Raw genomic sequence first — 22,981 nt, forward strand, 5'->3', positions numbered from 1 at the left:
ACATATGTTGCAAAATGTTTTGTGGCAGCAATACTGTGCAATACATAAAATATACTAAAAATTACAATAGGAAGCACATCTAGCAGCCACTTTATTCCGTACATCTGTACATTTGCTCGTTAATGCAAATATCTAACCAGCCAATCATGTGGCAGCAGCTCAATGCATAAAAGCATGCAGACATGGTCAAGAGGTTCAGTTCTTGTTCAGATCAAACATCAGAATGGGGATGAAGCATGATTTAAATGACTTTGACAATGGAATAATTGTTGGTGCCAGATGAAGTGGTTTGTGTATCTCAGAAGCTGATTTCCTGGTTTGTAGATCTTCATACACAACAGTCTCAAGAGTTTGTAGGGAATGGTGTGAAAAACAAAAGAAAGTCTAGAGAGCAGCAGACTTGTTTATGAGAGAGGTCAGAGGGGAATAACCAGACAGGTTGAAGCTGAGAGGAAGGTTAACAGTAACTCGAATAACCACATGTTACAACAGTAGCTGGGTGAAAGGCATCTCCGAATACAGAACATGTCGAGAATTGAAGTAGATGGGCCACAGCAGCAGAAAACCACAAATGTACTCTCAGTGACTGCGACATTAGCTACAGGTGGTAACTAATACAGTGGACACTGAGTGTGTACACTGTAGAAAATAAGTAATGTTAAAAGAGCAAAAATAATGAGGAAGTGTTCATAGGTTCACAGACTGTTTGGAAATCTGAATCCAGAAGGCAAGAGGCTGTTCCTAAAATGTCAGTAACTCAAAGATCAATGCAATTCACTGCACTGCCAATCTCCGTTCCTTTCTTACCAACGTGAATTCAACATTCCTGCAGATGCAGAGTTAGAGGGAAGCCCAGCTCAGTTACCACAGGAAATGACAGGAGCTTATTGCACTGTCAGCCTGGAAATACGTTCTTACATTGTAATACACTAAAATAACGTTAGGTCACCAGAAAACAATGCCAGCAGTTGTGGGCTTCATAAAGCTGACTAAACTGATTCTTTACTTTATGGCTACATTTACCCTCACAGCCTAAAACTGCAGCCGTGGGAACTGATTAGCAGAGGTGAAGAAATATAGAGAATTACTTTGCCCTAGAGTAGCAATGTTGGCCCTTACACAGTGACTCTGTTTTCTAAAGGGGGAGCTTGCATTTATCATTTCTCCCTAAATGACCCTGAATCAGTGGCTTAGAGTCACAGAGGAATTCATCAGAAAACAGTCCCTTTGGCCCAAGGAGACTCTTGCATGCGCCCCTTGCACGATAAGACTCTTGATCCCATATTCCACCTCACCATGCTGTCTTTTTATCTACTTGGCTTCTTCCCCCTTCCTTTCCAGTCCTGATGGAGGGTCCTGGCCTGAAAGTTAGGCCCTTTAACGTGCTTCATAGATGCTGCCTGACCTGCCTGGTTCCCCCACATTTTGCATGCGTTTCACTGGACTTCCAGCGTCTGCAGAATCTTCTGCACGTTTAGTAGCGTCTACCTGCACCCTACTTCCTCTGTAACTGTGACACTATATACACAGGGGCGGCGTGGTAGTTACACGTTACAGCTCCAGCAGTGGAGATTCAGGGTGCAATTCCCGCTGCTGTCTGTAAGGAGTTTGTATGATCTCCCCTTGACTGCCTGGGTTTACACAGGGTGCCCTGGTTTCCTTCCTCATTCCAAAGAAGTTTGGGCAAGTGTACGTACATTGTGGACATGCTATGCTGGCACTAGAAGCATGGCTGAACAGTTGCACACTGCCCCCAGCACATCCTTGGACTGTGTTGGCCCTTAACACATAAAGTTCACTGAACATTTCGATGTTTCAATGTACGTGTGGCAAAATAAAACTGATCTTTATATTCAGTTTTCTGTGTCATTCGTTTGTTATGTGCTGTGTTGTATAACATGGGCGATCACGGTCTTTCCCAGACCATGCAATTAGCAATTCTTTTTACAGAAGTGGTTTGCCATTGCCTTCTTCTGGACAGTGTCTTTACAAGACGGGTGACCCCAGCCATTATCAATACTCTTCAGAGGCTGTCTGCCTGGTGTCAGTGGTTGCATAAGCAGGACTTGTGATATGCACCAGCTGCTCATACAGCCATCCACCCCTGCACCCATGGTTTGTGACCCTGATCGGGGGGCTAAGCAGGTGCTACAGCTTATCCAAGGGTGACCTGCAGGCTAGCAGAGGGAAGAGGTGCCTTATGCCTCCTTTGGTAGAGACACATCTCCACACCACCACCCTTGAATGTGTATGTATAACACACACCAAGTGCTGGAGGAACTCAGCAGGTCAGACAGTATCTATGGAGAGGAATAAACAGTCAATGTTTTAGGCTGAGACCTGACAAAGGATCTCGGCCTGACACGTCACCTGTTTATTTATTTCCATAGAAGTTGCCTGACCTGCTGAGTTCCTCCAGCATTTTGTGTGTGTGATTCTGACTTGGATGTGTAATTCTGTATTTATGATTTTAATTGTCTTATTGAGATACAGCGCAGAATAGGCCCTACTGGCCTTTGAGCCATGCTGCCCAGCAATCCCCTGTTTTACTCCTAGCCTAATCACCGGACAATTTACAATGATCAATTAACCCACCAACCGATACGTCTTTGGAATGTGGGAGGAGACCTGAGCACCAGGAGGAAATGCACACAGTTACGGGGAGATACAAACTCCTTACAGGCAGTGGCGGGAATTGAACCCAGGTTGCTGATTCTGTAAAGTGTTGTGCTGACCACTGTGCTACTCAGCCACCCATCTGCATTCTGCTGTTGTTTTCCCCTTTGTACTAAGTCGATGTATGGATGCTTTGGAATGGCCTTTCTGGATGGCATGCAAAAGATTTTTCACTCTATCTCGGTATGTGACAGTATTAAACTGATTAGTGATTTGCCAGTCGTTCTAACCAAGTACATCCCAGTATCAACTTAACATAAATTACACATACCCTAAAAGCCATAAAGTGACTCTCCACTATAACTAATACTGTTACAGGTACATACTGAGTGTATGTTCAATGATCTGTGCTCGGGCAAACAGTCTTTCAATATTCCCTGCCACCTTTATGGATGTCTGCACCAGAACTCCCAGCTCCTCTCCACCCCGACACCATTTAAAATCATACCACTTTATTGCCATTGCTTATGCACCCCGACTTCCTACCACCAGGTGATGTAAACTCTGCTGAATATTGAGGTCCTTCGATAAACTGTGACCTGGTTTCTATGTTCCCACATTCACAGTACATTTGAAGTCCGCCCCTGCTGCTTCCAACCTTGTGATTGACCTGTGTAGCCACTTTCAATGAACTAAGAACTGAAAGAAAGAGATGCTTCCGTTTTTTGTATATAGGATAAAAGCATCAACCGTTGATACCTCATTGACCTTAAACTGAGGAGGTTCGCTAATGACAAACACTTAAGTCTGAGGAATCGGCAGTTTCATCCCCACCAAAACAGTAGTAGGCACATACTGCTGCGTGGACTAGATCAAGTTAACACATACACAGAAAGGAAGTTGAAAGTGAAACTAATCCATTGGGATGAATACTAAAAAAATTAATTGAGATGATTATCACCCAGAGACCACATGACTGCCGTGATGTGGGTCTGTTCCTCTATTGGATAATATATGCTTCAGCCCCATCCAATCATTGTCAATGTTGCTCTCCAACACAGGCATCAAGTTGCCCGGGTAATACACACAAAGTGCTGGAGCAAGTCAGGCAGCATCTATGGGGGGGGGGGGGGGGGGAGAAAACAGTTGCCATTTCCTCCCATGACCCTTCCTTTATCAAGACTGGAAAGACAGAGGGGAGGAATGCAGAATAAGAAGGTGGGGTGGGGGGGGAAGGAGTATGAACTGGCAGGTGATAGAGGAGTCCAGATGTGGGTGGGTGAGGGAGGGGGAAAGAAGTTAAGAAGCTGGCAGGTGATTGGTGGAAAAGGTGAAGGAATCTGATAGGAGAGGAGAGCTGTTTGGGGAGATCCTAAACTGGTTAAGTAGGTCACATCTCTTTAGGTATTTTAACAAAAACAGTTTGGCATTGGCAAGTATCTCCTTTGCCCAGCCTTTCAGACAGTGAGCTCCAGACAACTCATCGGCCTATAGATGAAAATCCATTCCCTCATCTCTCTCTAATCCTGCTACAAATAACTTTAAACATAAGCCCTATGGTTTCTGAATGCCCAGATCATGTCCCCCTGATTACTCTGTGTAGGCCTTTCATCACTTTATCCGGCTCAATCAAGACTCTGACCCAAATTCCACAATTCCAATGAAAACAACCTCAGTGTTTTTAATCTTTCCACTCTGCTATAATTTTCCAGTCCTGGCAAGAGCCTCGTAAACCTCATTTAGAACCTTCTCGAATATGATCCTAGCAGTGTAGTCCTTAATGCTTTTTACAGTAAATAAAGTTGTGATGTAGGAAATGCACCAGCCAATTTTCAGATGGAAAATTCCCATAAACGGTGAGGCGGAAATCAGATGCTGACCAAGGGACAGATGTTACCCGGCGGAAAGATTCCTTGCCTTCCTCTAAGTTACTGGTCTGGGGATCTTTCGCATCCACCAAGCCTCGGAGTAAACGTTTGATCAGGATGGTAGGCCCAGTAATGCATCAGCCCCGCAACACTTCACTGCAGAACCAGACTGGGTAATGCACTGCAGTGTCTCGTGTTATGGGTCTTGAATCCACAGGTCACAGTTTCTGAGGCCAGTAAGCGAGAACAGCTTATTGGATCAACCGGATGGAGAAGCTTTCTTTCAGCGTGAACAAGGCTGTAATATTTTCAAGGCGCTAAGTAAATTTATTATCGGTACACATATGCCACCTTGAGATTCATTTTCTTGCAGATATTCACCGCAGAATGAAGAAATATAATGGAGGAATTGAAAAACCACAAAGACTGACAATCAACCAATATGCAAAAGAAGATAAACCGTACAAATGTTTAAAAAGTAATAAATAAATAAAACTGAGAATATGAGTTGTAGAGTCTTGAAAGTGAGTCCATAGTTTGTGTTCAGTGTTGAGTTGAGTGAAGTTATCCATGCTGTTTCAGGAAGATGTATATAAGCTTTCTTATGTATTTATATTTATTATATATTTTATTATCGTCTTCTTTATCTTACTGTGCTGCATTGGATCTGAAGTAACAGTTATTTCATTCTCCTTTACACTTGTGTGCTGGAAAAGACATTAAACAATCTTAACCTTGACATTTGAAGGGTATGTAATAACTGTGAAGGGTAATTCACTGTGAAAAGAAAATTACTCAATGGGTAATTTTCAGAATCAAAAATAGATTTATTATCACTGACATTTGTCAAGAAATTTGTTGTTTTATGGCAGCAATACAGAACAATTACTGTACATTACAATAAATACTGTAAATTGTGCAAAGGAGGAATATTGTTCATGGGTTCCTCTGGTGGTGGTGGGAGGTGGGGGGGGGAAGCTGTTCCTAAGACCTTGACAGTGGGTCTTCAGGCTTCTGTACCTTCTCCCTGATGGTAGCAACAAGGACATGCCCTGGATGGTGAGCACCCTTGCTTTCAGCACCATCTTTTGAAGATGTCCTCAGTAGTGCGGGGGGTGGGGGGAATTGTGTACATGATTGAGGTGACTGAATCTACACTCCTTGAGCCTCTTTTCATCCAGTGTTTTGCAGCCTCCGTTCTAGCTGGTGATGTAGCAAGTCAGAATGCTCTCCGTGGTGCATCTACAGAAACTTGTGAGAGTCTATTGGTGACATACTCCTCAGACTCCTAATGAAACACAGCCTGCTCTCTTCATAATTGCATCACTATGTTGGGCCCACAATAGATCTTCGGAGAAGTTAGCACCCAGGAACTTGAAACTGCTTCCCCTTTCAACCGCTGACCTGTTGACTGGGTTTCCCTGATTTACCCTTCCTGAAATCCACAATAAATTCCTTGGTCTTGCTGACTGAGTGCAAGATTGGTTTGATCACTGACCTGGTTCCTACACCCAGCAAAGATGGAAAAACATTTATGGAGGAATCAGCAGCAAATAAGGTTAATGTTAGGTGCTCTGTCTTGAAAAGGACAAGAGAAGCTGGTTGGAAGCGGCCAGTCCTGAGGAGTTAGCACTGCTGGGTAGACTTTTGCAGGAGGAAATCTTCAGGAAGATGTGCATTTAACTCCCAATTAACCAATAATGGGCCAAAGCTTTACCCAGCTTGCGATGAGAAACCAATGAACCTTTTCAAGGCAACTCTTTGAAAAAAACACAAGCTGCAAGTTGTTGAATGTCACAAAAAATGTAATTATCATTTCACAATCAAGATTAATCCGAGCACAACAATTTACAATTTTCTCCACTTTCAGTACACAGCAGAAATTGATTCTTTATAATTGTTGAAAGTTGGTGCTTTTTGTTACATGCCACAACCTGACCAACACAACAAGTTCCTAACACGTTAGTGTATGCTCAGTGGCCCTTTTATTAGGTACACTGTGCACTTGCTTGTTAATACAAATATCTAATCAGCCAATCATATGGCAGCAACTCAAGATTCAAAGATTCAAAGTACGGTTATTATCAAAGAATGTAAAAGAGATACAACCTTGAGATTTGTTTGATTCCAGGTAGCAAGAAACCCGAAAGAACCAAATTAAAGGAGAAAATAAAAATAAATAAAAAGCAAAGACCAACACCTAATGCGCAAGAAAAAGGACAAAAAACACAAATCACCAGCATATGTTGTGAAATTTGTTAACTTAGTGCCAGGAGTACAATGTAAGTATGTAAGTATTACAATTCAGTAAGTATGTATATGTATATTAAATCATTAAATTAAATACAGTGTAACAACAGAGAAAAAAAGTGAAGTAGTGTTCATGGGTTCATTTAGGAATCGGATGGCAGAGGGGAAGAAGCTGTTCCTGAGTGCGTGCTTTTAGGCTTTTGTACCTCCTTCCTGATGAAGTGGGTGATGGGGGTCCTTAATAGTGGATGCCACCTGTTTGAGTGAGTGCTCCTTGGAGATATGGAGGCCTGTACCCATGATGGAGCTGCCTAGTTTTACGACTTTCTCTAACCTCTTACAATCCAATTAACCTACCTACTCGTACGTCTTTGGAATGTGGGAGGGAACTGGAGCACCCGGAGGAAACCCATGCAATCACGGAGTTTTCTTTCCTTTTATTGTTACAGGGTCAGAAAAGATTGTGCGCGAAAGGTGTGAAAATATTTCAAAATTCTTGCGGACCATGGTGGGAATTGAACCTGAATCGCTGGTGCTTCGATGGTGTTAATGCTAATAACTGCTGTTCTGGCCAACATACCAGAGAAGAGATCTATTGAGTGAAAGGCCCAGGGTTACTATCACTGCTATTTCAGAATCAGTGCGATTTGCCATTTGTTTGTGCTCTGGGATGTTTGAGCAAGTTATATTATTATTGCACTGATCTTTAATACAGAGTACATTGTGACCAGCCAGGCTGGCAGACACAGAAGTATTCTGGCAGAAATGGTTTCTTTCCCTTCATTATTAAAGGTTCGGGAAGGATTGTGCGCGAGAGGTGTGAAAAAATACTCGCCTGCAGGTTAAGGAAACCATTGTGAGCCGAGTAACCCACAGCAAAAGAAGTGGAATAAAACTCCCAACGGAACCACAAAATACAGGCGCCAGCAAATTGGAGTTTCTGTTTTCCTTCGTTTCTCCGCGTGGCTTATATAAACAGCCAGGTGTTTTATTGGTGATGCCCCCAAAACCAACACCTTATCTTTTCAACACATTATACTCTGGAACCCTTGTGTGCTACTTGTTTTCAATCTGCCCAAGATATTTTACCACATGACATAAGCAGGCTCCACTGGTTGCTAACTGAAGCTATTGGATTCAATAAGCTGTAAAGTCATAGCCTTTCTAAGGAAGTTTGAATGCCATTGATGTTAGCCCAACTTTGACTGACCTTGAATAATCTACACTCAGTTGCCACTTTATTACGTACACCTGCTCCTGAGTGCAAATATCTAATCAGCCAATCATGTGGCAGCAACCCAATGCATAAAAGCATGCAGACATGGTCAAGAGGTTCAGTTGTTGTTCAGACCAAACATCAGAATGGGGGACAAATATGATCTACCAGACTATATAACAGTTTCTTCCCTCAAGCTTCAGACTCCTCAATACCCAGAGTCTGGACTGACACCTTGCCCTATTGTCCTGTTTATTATTTATTGTAATACCTGCACTGTTTTGTGCACTTTATGCAGCCCTGGGTAGGTCTGTAGTCTAGTGTAGTTGTTTTTTTTTCCCTCTGTGTTGTTTTTTTACGTAGTTCAGGCTAGTTTTCGTACTGTGTCATGTAACACCATGGTCCTTAAAAACGTTGTCTCATTTTCACTATGCACTGTACCAGCAGTTATGGTCAAAATGACAATAAAAGTGACTTGACTTGACTTGAAAGTAACTTTGACTGTGGAACGATTGTTGGTGCCAGATGGGGTGGTTTGAGTATCTCAGAAACTGCTGATCTCCTGGGATTTTCACAGTCTCTAGAGTTTACAGAGAATGGTGAGGAAAACAAAAACAGAAGAAAATCCCACGAGTGTCGGCTCTGTAGGTGAAAACTGCCTTGTTGATGAGAGAGGTCAGAGGAGGATGGCCAGACTGCTTCAAGCTGACAGAAGAGTGACAGTAACTCAAATAACCACAAGTCACAAACAGTGGTGTGCAGAAGAGCATCTCTGAAAGCACAGCCTGTTGAAACCCGCAGCAGAAGACCATGAACATTAACTCAGTGGCCATCTTATTGGATACTAATGTGTTATTTATGCCCCCACTCCCTCCCCTTTCCCAACTTTCACTCCTTGCATTCTTTGCTGTTGAAGAGGCACAGATGCAGGTGGGGTGAGTGAACTAGCGCACCCCCTTGCACTCAATGGTAAGATAATGTAATGCTGAGGTCCCACCCCATAGAAAGCCCCAGCTATTTGAGTAACACACCAAAATACGGGAGAATTTGGCAGGGCAAGCAGCCGCTATGGAGGGGAATAAAGAGTCAAAGATTTGGGATGAAACCTTTCATCAGGATGGAAAGGAAGGGGGGAGGAAGCAAGGATAAGAAAGAAAGTGTGCGGGGGGAGTGGGAATGATAGAGTACAAGATGGAAGGTGACAAGTGAGACCATATGAGGGAGAAGGTGGTAGGTGGGGGAGGGGGATGAACGGAGGTGGGTGGGTGGGGGAGGGGGATGAAGGGAGAAGGTGGGTGGGTGGGGAGGGGGATGAAGGGAGAAGGTGGGTGGGTGGGGGAGGGGGATGAACGGAGGTGGGTGGGTGGGGGAGGGGGATGAAGGGAGAAGGTGGGTGGGTGGGGAGGGGGATGAACGGAGAAGGTGGGTGGGTGGGGGAGGGGGATGAAGGGAGAAGGTGGGTGGGTGGGGAGGGGGATGAACGGAGGTGGGTGGGTGGGGGAGGGGGATGAAGGGAGAAGGTGGGTGGGGAGGGGGATGAAGGGAGAAGGTGGGTGGGTGGGGAGGGGGATGAAGGGAGAAGCTTGTTGGCTGAGGGGGAATGTGAGGATGAAGTGAGAAGGGAGATGATAGATGGAAAAGATAAAGGGTTGGAAGAATGGATCAGATAGGAGAGCAGAGTGGACCATAGGATAAAGGAAGGAAGGAGGGGCACATGAGAGAGGTGATGGACAGGTGAGGGGAAAAGAAGAGGTAAGAGGGATCCAAAACAAATTATGGAAATATTCTGACATTGTCTCCTGGAGTCACAGAGTGATGTAACATGGAAACAGGCCCTTTAGCCCAGAGTCTACGCCAACCATCAACCACCCATTTGCACACGTCCCATGTTTTATTCTCACCTTTCTCTCAATTCCCCCAAGATCCTATCCCTCACCTACACACCCAGGACAATTTACAATGACCAATTTACCTACCAACTGCCAGGTCCTTGGGTTGTGGGAAGAAAGTGGAACACCAAAGGGTTTTATATCATCGACGAACATCAGCTGCAGCATTTTTCAGATGAACTGAAGTAGGTTCGCTGTTAAAACTATCATCACTGTCAGGAGCACAACCAGTGCTATGAGGAGCAGCACTTTAGAATACAACAGCTTGTGGAAAGGTTGACCCTAGGAAAGTACAGTTGCCAGGGTGAACAGGGAGAACGAGCAAACTCCACTTAGACAGCTCCTGAGGCCAGCATTGAACCGGGATCTCCAGTGAACCTTACACGAAGCAATCTTAAAATCCCTCAGGCGTCTCTAAATGTCAGAGATGTTTAATGTGTATAAACTAAGTTAGGTTTTTACCAGGAGCGTCAATTGGCTGTACCCGGTGCTGCTGCTGATACAACATGTCTTCCTTTATAGTTGTTAAACATCTCTAACGTTTGGAGGCACCCAATGGAGATGAAGGTTGCTTAAAGTTCATCAAGTAAATTAAAATTGATTTTAAAATATAAAGTGAATTTAAAACACCTTGACAGATACTCAGGCCGAAGCAAACTGAAGTAAAATAACTGTACGTAAAGTATCAAACCATCTGCTGGGGGTCTCAGTGTGACAAGGAGGATCTGTGGATGCAAAGGAATTATTGATGTTTTGGTTAGAAACCCTGCAGCAGGATTTGGAGTGGGGGAATAATCTATTACTGCACTGTAAACACTTTCATAAGCTTCTTCCCCTCCCCCCCACCAACCTATTGCCATCTCTGGCCTTTTACCTCTCCTTACCCGTCCGTCACTTCACCCAGGTCCCTTTCTCCTATGGTCCACTCTCCTCTCCTATCAGATTCCTTCTTATCCAGACCTTCACCTATGACCTTCAAGCTATCCTCCTTCACCCTCTTCCCCACCTTGCCATCTCCTTATTCTGGCAACCTCCTCCTTCCTTGTCAGTCCTGAAAAAGTGTCTCGGCTAGAAACGTCGACTGGTCTATTCATTTTCATAGATGCTGTCTTGAGTTCCTCCAGCATTTTGTGTGGGCAACTTTTTATAAGGTTAGTTACATTATAAATAGAAACATAGAAAACCTACAGCACAATTCAGGCCCTTGGCCCACAAAGTTGTGTCGAACATGTTCCAACCTTAGAAATTACATAGGGTTACCCATAGCCCTCTATTTTTCTAAGGTCCATGTAGCTATCCAAAATTCTCTTAAAAGACCCTATCGTATCTGCTTCCACCACGGTTCCCGGCAGCCCATTCCACACACTCACCAATCTCTGAGTAAAAAACTTATCCCTGACATCTCCCCTGTACCTACTCCCCAGCACCTTAAACCTGTGTCCTCTTGTGGCAACCGTTTCAGCCCTGGGTAAAAGCCTCTGACTATCAATGCCTCTCATCATCTTGTACATAAATACATGCTGGTATTTATGTAATTATGCACATTTTATTCCCCATCTGTAATTTAACCTCTATCTTTACTTTTTATATAATTCTTTATTATTTATAACTGTTTTTGTTGCATGTCTCACCAATGCACCACAAAAAATTCCTGATAGATGTAAATATACAGTGCCTATAAAAAGTATTCACCCCCTCCCCATGAAAGTATTCATGTTTTATTGTTTTACAACATTGAATCACAGTGGATTTAATTTGGCTTTTTTGACACTGATCAACAGAAAAAGGCTCTTTTGTGTCAAAGTGAAAACATCTCCACAAAGTGATCTAAATTAATTACAAATATAAAACACTAAATACAGACCCCACTTCCAGAAAAGTTGGGTTGGGATATTTTCCAAAGTGCAATAAAAACAAAAATCTGTGATATATTAATTCACGTGAACCTTTATTTAACTGACAAAAGTACAAAGAAAAGATTTTCAATAGTTTTACTGACCAACTTAATTGTATTTTGTATACTCAAATTTAGAATTTGATGGCTGCAACACACTCAACAAAAGTTGGGACAGAGGCATGTTTACCATTGTGTTACATCACCTTTCCTTTTAATAACACTTTTTAATCATTTTGGAACTGAGGATACTAATTGTAGTAGATTTGCAATTGGAAATTTTGTCCATTCTTGCTTGTTATAAGACTTCAGCTGCTCAACAGTCCGTGGTCTCCGTTGTCTGATTCTCCTCTTCATGATGCGCCATACATTTTCAATAGGAGGTAGATCTGGACTGGCAGCAGGCCAGTCAAGCACACGCACTCTGTGTCAACAAAGCCACACTGTTGTAGCCCGTGCAGAATGTGGTCTGGCATTGTCCTGCTGAAATAAACATGGACATCCCGAAAAGAGACGTCACCTTGATGGCAACATACGTCTCTCTAAAATCCTAATATACGCCTCAGAGTCAATGGTACCTTCACATACATGCAACTCACCCATGCCGTGGGCACTGATGCACCCCCATACCATCACAGATGCTGGCTTTTGCACCTTTCGCTGATAACAATCAAGATGGTCGTTTTCATCTTTGGCACGGAGAACTCGACACCCGTTTTTTCCGAAAACTAGCTGAAATGTGGACTCATCTGATCACAGCACACGGTTCCACAGTCTTTCAGTCCATCTGAGATGAGCTCGGGCCCAGAGAACTCACCAGTGTTTCTGCATAGAGTTGATGTATGGCTTCCTCCTTGCGTACTACAGTTTCACGTTGCATTTCTGGATGCAGCGACAGACTGTGTTAAGTGACAATGGTTTTCTGAAGTACTCCCGAGCCCAGGTGGCTATAATTGTCACAGTAGCATGACGGTTTGTTAGGCAGTGCCACCCCTGAGGGCTCGAAGATCAAGCGCATTCAACGGTGGTTTCCGACCTTGCCCTTTACGCACTGAGATGTCTCTGAATTCTCTGAATCTTTTCACAATATTATGTACTGTAGATGTTGAAAGACCTAAATTCTCTGCAATCTTGCGTTGGGAAATGTTCCTTTTGAACTGACTAACAATTCTCTCACAAATTTTGGCACAAAGGGGTGAGCCACGACCCATCCTTGCTTGCAAAGACTGAGCCTTTGATGGACGCTACTTTTATACCCAGTCATGATACCTCACCTGCTACCAATTAGCCTGCTTAATGTGGAGTCTTCCAACCCGGTGTTACTTGAATATTCTGTGCACTTTTCAATCTTATTTTAACTCTGTCCCAACTTTTGTTGAGTGTGTTGCAGCCATCAAATTCTAAATTTGTGTATATTTATAAAATACAATTAAGTTGGTCAGTAAAACTATTGAAAATCTTTTCTTTGTACTTTTGTCAGTTAAATAAAGGTTCACATGAATTAACATATCACAGATTTTTGTTTTTATTGCATTTTGGAAAATATCCCAACTTTTCTGGAAATGGGGTTTGTAATTGATTTCATGAGTATTCACCTCCTACAATTCAGTATTTAGTAGATGCATCTTTGGCAGCAAATACAGCTTTGAATCTGTGTGGATAGGTCTCTGTCAGTATCTCTATCTACTCTTGTATTCCAATACAGACAGCTGCCAAACACTCAACACTAACCAGATTTTTTTCAAAGCCTAACAACTGTAAAAGTGCATATGAGCAAAAATCCATGCATATTTGGTGCTGCGCCAACTGTTTAAAAGGAAAGAATGCATTTCTGCATTACTGTTGTATAATGTGCACAACACCAAGATTCCTGCACACACACAGGCCCATGTATCCACTGAACACGCACACAATTATACAAAGAGTGCATGCATGACATTAATTGCCTGAAGTGAAGTAAAAATTGAAAGGGCAAGGTTGAACTAGGCATCAAATCATTAGCTGCACGATTGTTTATATATGTGTGTTGGAATTACTTTTGAGCCACTGATATGGACTGAGGCCAATTCAAAGCATCGTTGATCTCATTAAGTGTGTTCATTACTATGTGACCCAAGAGTAGTGGGCCTATTCCTTTGCCAATTCCTTCCCACTGATGAATCTATTCCTGAGACAAACTAACCCATTGTGCCTTGTAGGAAAATCTATGCGCCAATTTAAAGCATTATAGCATCTTCCACACAGCTTTTCAGGAACACACGCATATTGTGAAACACTTCACCTTCTGGATTAACAATGCCTTGAGCTGACTGATCTTTAAACAGAAAAGCCCACTCACTGGGAAAAGAAACTTTTAAAACAGGATGAATAAAGGCATTGCTGTGAAGATGGGTAGGCTGATATTTTCTCTTTGTTGACAGCATAAACAGTTTATTGCATCTTCACAATGTGCTCCTCAATAAGCAGCTTTTGACTGCTGTCACTTCTGCTCTATGGGAAAACTTTGTCACAAGTTCAAGTTAATTGTCATTCAACCTTTAAACATGTATACCGCCATAGGAGACAACACATACAGGAGTGCTATTGAGAGTGTCGTGAACACAAATAAATTAGCAAATAATAAGGTGCATTTATGACATAAGTTAAAAAATAAACAGAATATCATCACTGGTGCTTCATGCATGGTGGTGGCAGGGAGTTCAGTAGTCTCCTGTCCTGGGGAAAGAAGCTGTTTCCCATCCTAACAGTCCTTGTCCTCGTGCTATTCCAGTGGTACCTCCTGCTTGATGGCAGGCGGTAAAAGAGATTGTGGGACGGATGGGAGGGATCACTGACAATGCTAAGGGCCCTGTGTATGCAGCGCTCCTGGAAAATATCTTGGATTGCAAACCTGTGCAGTGTCTTGCGGTCAGATGCCTTGTAATTCCCGCACCACACAGTGATGCAGCTGGTCAGGGCACTCTCGATGGTGCTCCACGGTTAGAATGGGAGGCGGGGAGAAGCCTTGTTTGCCTTAATCTCCTCAGGCCTTTCTTGACTAAGGAGGTGGTTCTGAGGGACTGGGTGAGATCATCGGTTATGTGCACTCCCAGAAACTTGCTGCTTCTAACTCTCTCCACGGAGAAGCTGTTTATGTGCAGGTCAGCCTGCTCCTTCCTGAAGTGGTTAATGAGTCTTCCTAAAGTCACATGGTTAATCCAACCAATGAGAGCTGAAATGATGTCACTGAGACGTTCACTGAAAAAGAATACTATAATACCCCGGAGATCTTTGAGATCCATTTGAAGACGTTTCAAATTAAATTAAATTCAATTTAATGAACACTGAATGGTACGTCCCTTTCAGCCCACTAATTCCCTCTACTTCCTACAGTCAAGTCTGCCAAGAACTCTGGGACATTCTGAAAGAGAGGTGATTGGTACTTTGGTAAAAACAACCTTTCCTTTCAGTGTAGTGAATCATTGCAGATTATGAGATTAGTTCATGGACTGGATTTCCATCCACAGCCTTCTCAGTAACAGAGAAGCTAGCTACCAATTCCTCTACAATAATAGTCTGTACCACAGGGATAAGAAATGATATGTTCACTACTTAATAATATCCTATAAAACTCCAGCACTGTTGGGACTTTGTTAGAGCCAGACTACCAGATTTTCCCAGCTATAGGATGCTACTCCTAACTCGCCACACACTATTATTTCACATGCTACAGCCTGCAAGAGCACCACAGACTTGTGGTTGGGTTTGCAGGCTTGTGTGCTTCAGTGACCCAGACAGCTAGGTTGGCTGCAGTCAGGGCTTTATGCTTTGGCTCTTGGTAGGGTTACCCGTGCCAAACAGGTCGAGGGTAGAGACACTCAGATGTAGAAGGATTCTTCATGCTGTTTCCGTAACAATTTTGTTTGACCAGTCAGGGTTGTTAGCCCTGAGCTGAACCCCTGACCCTGGAGGGACCAGTGGATAGTTTTAGTCTGGCCTCTGCCCTCAACCTGTTAAGAGTGGTCCACTGGTCCTCCAGGTTCTGGGGTTCAGCTCAGGGCTAACGACCCTGACTGGTCAAACAAGATTGTTATGGAAACAGCAATGAAGAATCCTTCCACATCTGAGTGCGACAGTATTCCTGGGTCTTGCATGACAGACGGTAGCGAAAACCGAGAGGAAGCCCTGAACACCACCAGAGTTGGAGGACCTTTGTTGCTGCCCTAAATGTCAGCAGCGTAACGGGCAGTAACACGTGTGCCACGCAGTAGCACCACCGATTGTCCAGTCAATCCGGCAAATTCAAATGCAGTGGGAAATATACAAATACTCTAGATTCCAGTCCCAGCCACAAGTCTACCACATTCATGACGAAGTACAACTACCTTTATACATTTATTTATTTCGGTTACACCACGGAATAAGCCCTTCAGTTATTCTGGCTTGAATTATGAATTGAAAAAAACAAATATAGGCAATTTCAAAAGCCACCTATTTAACCCCTAGCCTAACCACAGGACAATTTACAATGACCATTAATCTACTGGACCGTGAGAGGAAACCGGAGCACCCGGAGGAGACTCACGCATTCGCGGGGAGAACGTGCCAACCACGCAGATGGCGCCAGAGTTGAACTCCGAAGTCTGATGCCCCGAGCTGTAATAGCGTTATACTAACTAGGATGCTCGCTGTTGTCAAGACTCAGTAAGAGACTCCTTCCCCCTCCCATCAAACTCCTGATCTTTTGGTCTACCCCGTCGTGGCCCTTGTGCTTCCTTTGTCTACCTGCTGGAGCAAGACTCTGCACTGTTTTCCTCAATACACGACTGATCTTACTGGAAGTTACGTAGATGCAGCTTTTCCTGTATCTCAGCACATGTGACAATGATAAGCCAATTACCAATAACTCTGGACAACAAAGGTTGTTTTCCCTGAATACTTATGGGTGTACCTTGTGGATTTTGGGCTAGTGATCATGAAATTTCTTTATCATGCACAATTTTTTTAAAAATTGCCTGTATTTGTTATGTCAATTCATATTTCAAGTCAGAATAGCTGACACTAAGATTAAGGAAGGCATTTTTGTTGGTCCACATATACAAGCAGGTCATCAATGACAGGCAATTCAAAGGACAGGCAACTTCAAGGATGTTGTTGAAAATTTTCTTGGCAACTACAGAGCACCAAACTACGTGCAGCTGGTTGACAACGTGCTCCAAGCACGCAAAGCCACGAAGTACAGCATGTCACTAAAGACTCATTTTCTGCATTCCCATTTAGACTTCCTCCCTGCACTGTCAGTGATGAGCGTGGTGAGAGGTTTTCACCAGGGCATTGCCGTCATGGGGCAACGACTGGAATCCATCAGTGTTTTCTGATTATTGCTGCACACTTAAGCAGGAGGCCTCAGATACTGAGTACAAACAAAAATCGTCAACAAACCAATTTTAGCTCAGTTGAACTATTGGAAAGCATCAGCACTGATACAGAATTAAGTGCGTTATACTCAATAAAAGTTAATTTTCTCATTTCTCAAATTCCTATGTGATACAAGTGGTCTGAAATTGTATTTGTGTTCAGCTTCAAGCGGGCTACCATTAAAGAAAAAAAATCCTGAGGAAGCAATAATTTCCAAATAGTTTGTCATCCAGTGTAATAAATCACTATTTTGATATCCCAGACCCAACCCTTCTGACACTTCAGGCTGCCAGATCATATTCCGGATGAATGACTGAGCAAGATGCCAGGATGGATGTGGTTCACAGCTTTACTGTAATCTCTCTGTATACAAATCATCCAACGATTCATAAAGATACCCGAAGCAGAACACACTGAAACAAATATTAATCTCCTACCCTGGGAGCCAGTTACAGTGGGGAGGCACGGGAGTCTAACAACACCAAATGTAAGTCAGGGATGAATACCTGCCACTGTCTGTAAGGAACTGAAGTTAGATGTGTGGCCTATTTTGGAGTTATTGTGTGAGGTTCCGGTCACCTATCTACAGGAGGGACACCAATAAGTTTGAAAGAGTGCAGAGAAAACCTACAGGGATCTTGCCAGGACTTGAGGACCTGAATTATAGGGAAAGGTTAAATAGGTTAGGGCTTTATTCCCTCGAGCCTAGGAAAATGAAGGGAGATTTGATAGAGCTATACAGAATTATGATGGTATAGATAGGGTTGGTGTTGGTGCATGGCCAAGTGGTTAAGGCGTTTGTCTAGTGATCTGAAGGTCGCTAGTTCAAGCCTCAGCTGAGGCTGCGTGTGTGCCCTTAAGCAAGGCACTTAACCACACATTGCTCTGCGACAACACTGGTGCCAAGCTGTATGGGTCCTAATGCCCTTCCCTTGGACAACATCGGTGGCGTGGAGAAGGGAGACTTGCAGCTTGGGCAACTACAAGTCTTCCGTTAAAAAAAACCTTGCCCAGGCTTGTGCCCTGGAAACTTTCCAAGGCACAAATCCATGGTCTCACGAGACTAATGGAGGCCGACACACAAACAGACAGGGTAAATGCACTGAGGTTGAGTGAGGCTAAAACTAGAGATCATGGGTTAGGGTGAAAGATGAACTGTTTAAGAGGAACATGAGGGGGAACTACTTCACTCAGAGAGTAGTGAGAGTGAGGAATGAGCTGCCAGCAGAAGTAGTGGATTCGGGTTTGATTTCAACATTTAAAAGAAGTTAGGTTAGGTACAGAGATGGGAGGGGTATAGAGGGCTGTATTCTGGGTGCAGGTTGATGAAACTAGGCAGATTGATAGTTTGGCATTGTCTCAATGGGCTGAAGGACCTGTTTCTGTGCTGTAATGTTCTATGATTCCATGACTTTGTGAGTTTACACATTTTCTCTGTGGCTGAGTGGGTTTCCTCCCACATTCCAAAGGCATAAGGGTTTGGGTAGGTAATTCTAGGCATGCTATGTTGGTGTTGAAAGCACAGCAACACTTCTGGGCTGCCTTCAGCACATCTCGGACTGACGCAAAAACAACGCATTTCACTGTATGTTCCAATGTTTCGATGTAAATATGGAAAATTAAGCAAATCTTTAAAGTTAATGGAATAAATCCTGGAATGTAAAGATAACACATTGTAGCTCACACAAAAGAACGATGTTGTGTTCTTCAGGGAAAGAAATCTGCACCCTGTAATTAAAAATTAAATATTAGCTTTATTTGTCACTTGTACCATCACAGCCTGGTATGGAAACACCAATGTCATTGAATGGAAAATCCTACAAAGGTAGTGGATTCAGCCCAGTACATCACAGGTAAAGCCCTCCCAACCATCGAGCACATCTACATGAAATGTTGCTGTAGAAAAGCAGCATCCATCACCAGAGATCCTCACCACCCACACCATGCTCATATCTCACTGCTCCATCAGGTAGGAAGTACAAGAGCAACACCAGGGTCAAGAACAGTTACTACCCCACAACCAACACACACAAAGTACTGGAGCAACTCAGCAGGTCAGGCAGGATCTATGGAAAGGGCTCACAGTCAGTATGTTTGGCCTTGGCTCTTCTTCAGGACTGGAAAAACAAAGACCGGAGGTCAGAGCAAAAAGGTGGGGGGTTGGGAGGAAGAAGAACAAGGTGGTAGGCGATAGGTAAAACTGGGAGAGGGGGGAGGGATGAAGTAAAGAGCTGGGAAGTCAATTGGTGAAAGAGATAAAGGGCTGGAGAAGGGGGAATATGACAGGAGAGGACAGAAGGCCATGGAAGAATGGGAAGGGGGAGGTGCACCGAGGGAGGTGATGGGCAGGTAAGGAGATAAGGTGAGAGAGGGAAATGGGAATGGGGAATGATGAGGGAAGGATGGGGGCAATTACTGGAAGCACGAGAAATCGATGTTCATGCCATCAGGTTGGAGGCTACCCAGACAGAATATAAGGTGTTGGTCCTCCAGCCTGCGTGTGGCCTCATTGTGGCAGTAGAGGAGGCCATGGACTGACGTGTCAGAATGGGAATGGGAAACAAGACTGAATTGGGTGGCTACTGGGAGAACCTGTTATCTTCTGACGGATGGAGTGTAGGGGTGTTCAGCAAAGTAGTCTCCCACTCTATTGGTCCTATTCTCATTCTGACATGTCAGTGAAACAGTGAACAGTGAAAAGCTGGTTTTGCATGCATCCCAGCGATCACTGCTTTACCTCCTGTGCCTAACAAAGTAGCTGCTGAGTGCGTGTTCATGGTCTGTTGCTGCTGTAGCCTATTCTCTTCAAGGTTCAATATGTTGAGCTTTCAGAGATGCTCTTCTGCACACCACTGCTGTAAAGTCTGTTTATTTGATTTACTGTCACCTTGAACCAGTCTGGCCATTCTCCTCTGAACTCGCTCATTAACAAGGTGTTTTTGTTGACAAAATGGATTTTTAATTTTTTTTTTGGCACCATTCTCTGTAAGCTCTAGAGATTTCTGTGTGTGAAAGTCGCTGGAGATCAGCAGTTTCTGAGATACTCAAACCACCCCATCTGGCACCAACAATCATTCCACAGTCAAAGTCACTTAGGTCACATTCCTTCCCCATTCTAATGTTTGGTCTGAACAACAACAGAACCTCTTGGCCATGTCTGCATGCTTCTATGCATTGAGTTGCTGCCACGTGATTAGCTGGTTAGATATTTGCATTAATAAGCAGGTTCTCTGATGGTGGTATCGGAAAAGAAGATGCTGTCCAAGTTGCATGCCATCTTGGACAATGTCTCCCATCCACTCCATAATGTACTGGTTAGGCACAGGAGTACGTTCAGCCAGAGACTCATTCCACCGAGATGTAACACTGAGCATCATAGGAAGTCATTCCTGCCTGTGGCCATCAAACTTTACAACCCCTCCCTTGGAATGTCAGACACCCTGAGCCAATAGGCTGGTCCTGGACTTACTTCCACTTGTCATAATTTACTTTTGATTATTATTATTATTTAATTATTTATGGTTTTATATTGCTATATTTCTTCACTATTCTTGGTCGGTGCAACTGTAATGAAATCCGATTTCCCTCGGGATCAATAAAGTATGTCTGTCTGTCTGTGTACAGGTGTACCTAATAAGGTGGCCACTGAGTGTATTTCACTTACAGAACCAACTTCCCAGCTTCTCATTGCAGCTTCTCCCTCCATACAGGCAGAGGCCAGGGGAAAGTGGTTTAATATTCTGCAGTAGTTAGGGAGCTGAGGCTGAGTTAACAGGCTTCTGCTGGCAATCCTGAAGAATGGAACCTACTCGTAAGCATTAATCATTCCAAGTGCCATGTTTTCAAACCATAATTTAACTTGATATGTTTTTATGTCGGGCCCTGACACAGTTTCTTGTAATTACTCTCTTCCTGGAATGTCTCTCACTGGCTTCCTGACTTTGCCTTTACCTTGGCCATTCCGACGGAAAGACACGGCTCACTCAGCTACCTCAGCAAACGTCACAGTTAACTGTTGCACTGCTCACACCCCTCGAGAATGTTAGAAACAGGAGCCCGTCAAGTCTCTCCAAGAACTGACCTGGACCACAGCATCACTTTCCTCCCCATTTCCCTTAAATGTCCTTTGGATAAACAATTTGCCTTTGGGTTTGGTCAATGGAACAGCCTCTATAATTCTACAGAAGATGAAAGATCAGCTTTATTTGTCACAGGTGCATTGAAACATGCAGTGAAATGCGTTGGTTCCATCAATGACCATTGCTGTCCAAGGAGGTGCTGGGTGCAGCCACCAGGTAGTGCCGTGCTTCCAGTACCAACATAGCTTGTCCATAACCTACTTACCTTTACTAACCCAAATGCCTTTGAAATGTGGGAGGAGACCCTCGTGGTCATGGAGAGAACATAGAATTTCTACAGACAGCAGCAGGAATTGAATCTGGGTCATTGGCACTTTGAAGTGTTTGTTATCCTGTCCTCAGGATATAAATAACTGACTTACGGACATAATCCATGACATATGTGAGTGATGATAAACCTGATTCTGACATGGGTCTCGATTGTGGTCTGAGAGTGGGAAGGGGGCAGGGAGAGGGGAATCCGTGGTTGGGAGTAGGGGCAGGGAGAGGGGAGGGAGCGGGAAGTACCAGAGAGACGTTCTGTAATGATTAATAAACCAGTTGTTTGGAATCAAGTGAACTTGTCTGGTGTCTCAGGGCTGGGTATGTCGGCACCTGTGCCCCCACCCCCGACACCCCTCTGCTACCTGTCCCACACCCCTCCCATGGCACTCTACCTTCACCATTCCCAAAATCCTTTGGTCCCACCAGATTTACAAACTCGCTGTTTGCTCCACATTGACAAATACAGCACTTTGCAAAAGTGTTAGGCACCCTAGCTTTTTATGCCTAAAACCTCTGCACAATAATGTACATATTTTTATCCCTACAAATGGTAGAATTAATTTTCTTTCTCTTTGTCTCTCTCTGTCTCCTCTCCCCCTCTCCACTTGTACTGATTGTTATATCTTATCAGTCTTATGTGCTTTTTATGCCATTCAATACAATACTGTGGAGGTGTTGTTGCCATATTAAGTCACTTCTGTGTATCTTCTTCCAACTTATGGATAAAATTAATTAATGGACATCTATAAAACTGGAGCCTGTTTGTTACACAGGGATGGTCTGTAGTGTCGAGTGAATTAACTTCCTCACCCATCAGTGTCTGCAGGAACACATTTCCCATGGGTCCATGCTGCCACATTTAATAAATACAACATCACAAAACAATTTGCTCAGGATAACTATGAAACATTTCAGAATCTCTTGCGATCACAATGATCACATAGATTCTGCTTGTCTGATTGATTTATTTACTTTAGGGATACAGCCGCAATGTGCCACACCACCCAGTGACACACCAGTTTCACCGTTAGCCTAATCACAGGACAATTTACAATGCCCCATTACCCTACTGACCAATACATCTTTGGACTGTGGGAGAAAACCAGAGCACCTGGAGGAAATCCATGCATTAATGAGGAAAACGTACAACCCCCTTACAGACAGCGCTGGAACTGAACTGTGAACTCCTCGAGTTGTGCTAACCGCTATGCTACCATGGCGCCACAACGTGAATTAATTTATTTTTAAATAAGAGAAAATCAAAGCAACATACACAAAATGCCAGAGGAACTCAGCAGGCCTGGCAGCCTCTATGGAAAAGAGTAAACAGTTAATGTTTCAGGCCAAGACCCTTCAGAAGGACTCAATAATTTATTTTAAAGTTCTTTTTAATTTAGAGATTCATCACAATAATAGGCCCTTTTTACCCAATGAGCCTGTCCCACCTA

At 43.6% G+C, this 22,981-nt stretch overlaps 1 protein-coding gene across 4 annotated transcripts in view; it reads right to left on the reverse strand.

Moving 5' to 3' along the window:
- ralgps1 (Ral GEF with PH domain and SH3 binding motif 1) overlaps nt 1-22,981 on the reverse strand; it is a 733,240-nt gene that overhangs the window by 76,274 nt on the left and 633,985 nt on the right. The gene's annotated exons all lie outside the window — the stretch shown is intronic.

The sequence above is a fragment of the Hypanus sabinus genome, chromosome 18 (genome assembly GCF_030144855.1).
Source record: "Hypanus sabinus isolate sHypSab1 chromosome 18, sHypSab1.hap1, whole genome shotgun sequence".
NCBI classification, from domain to species: Eukaryota; Metazoa; Chordata; class Chondrichthyes; order Myliobatiformes; family Dasyatidae; genus Hypanus; species Hypanus sabinus.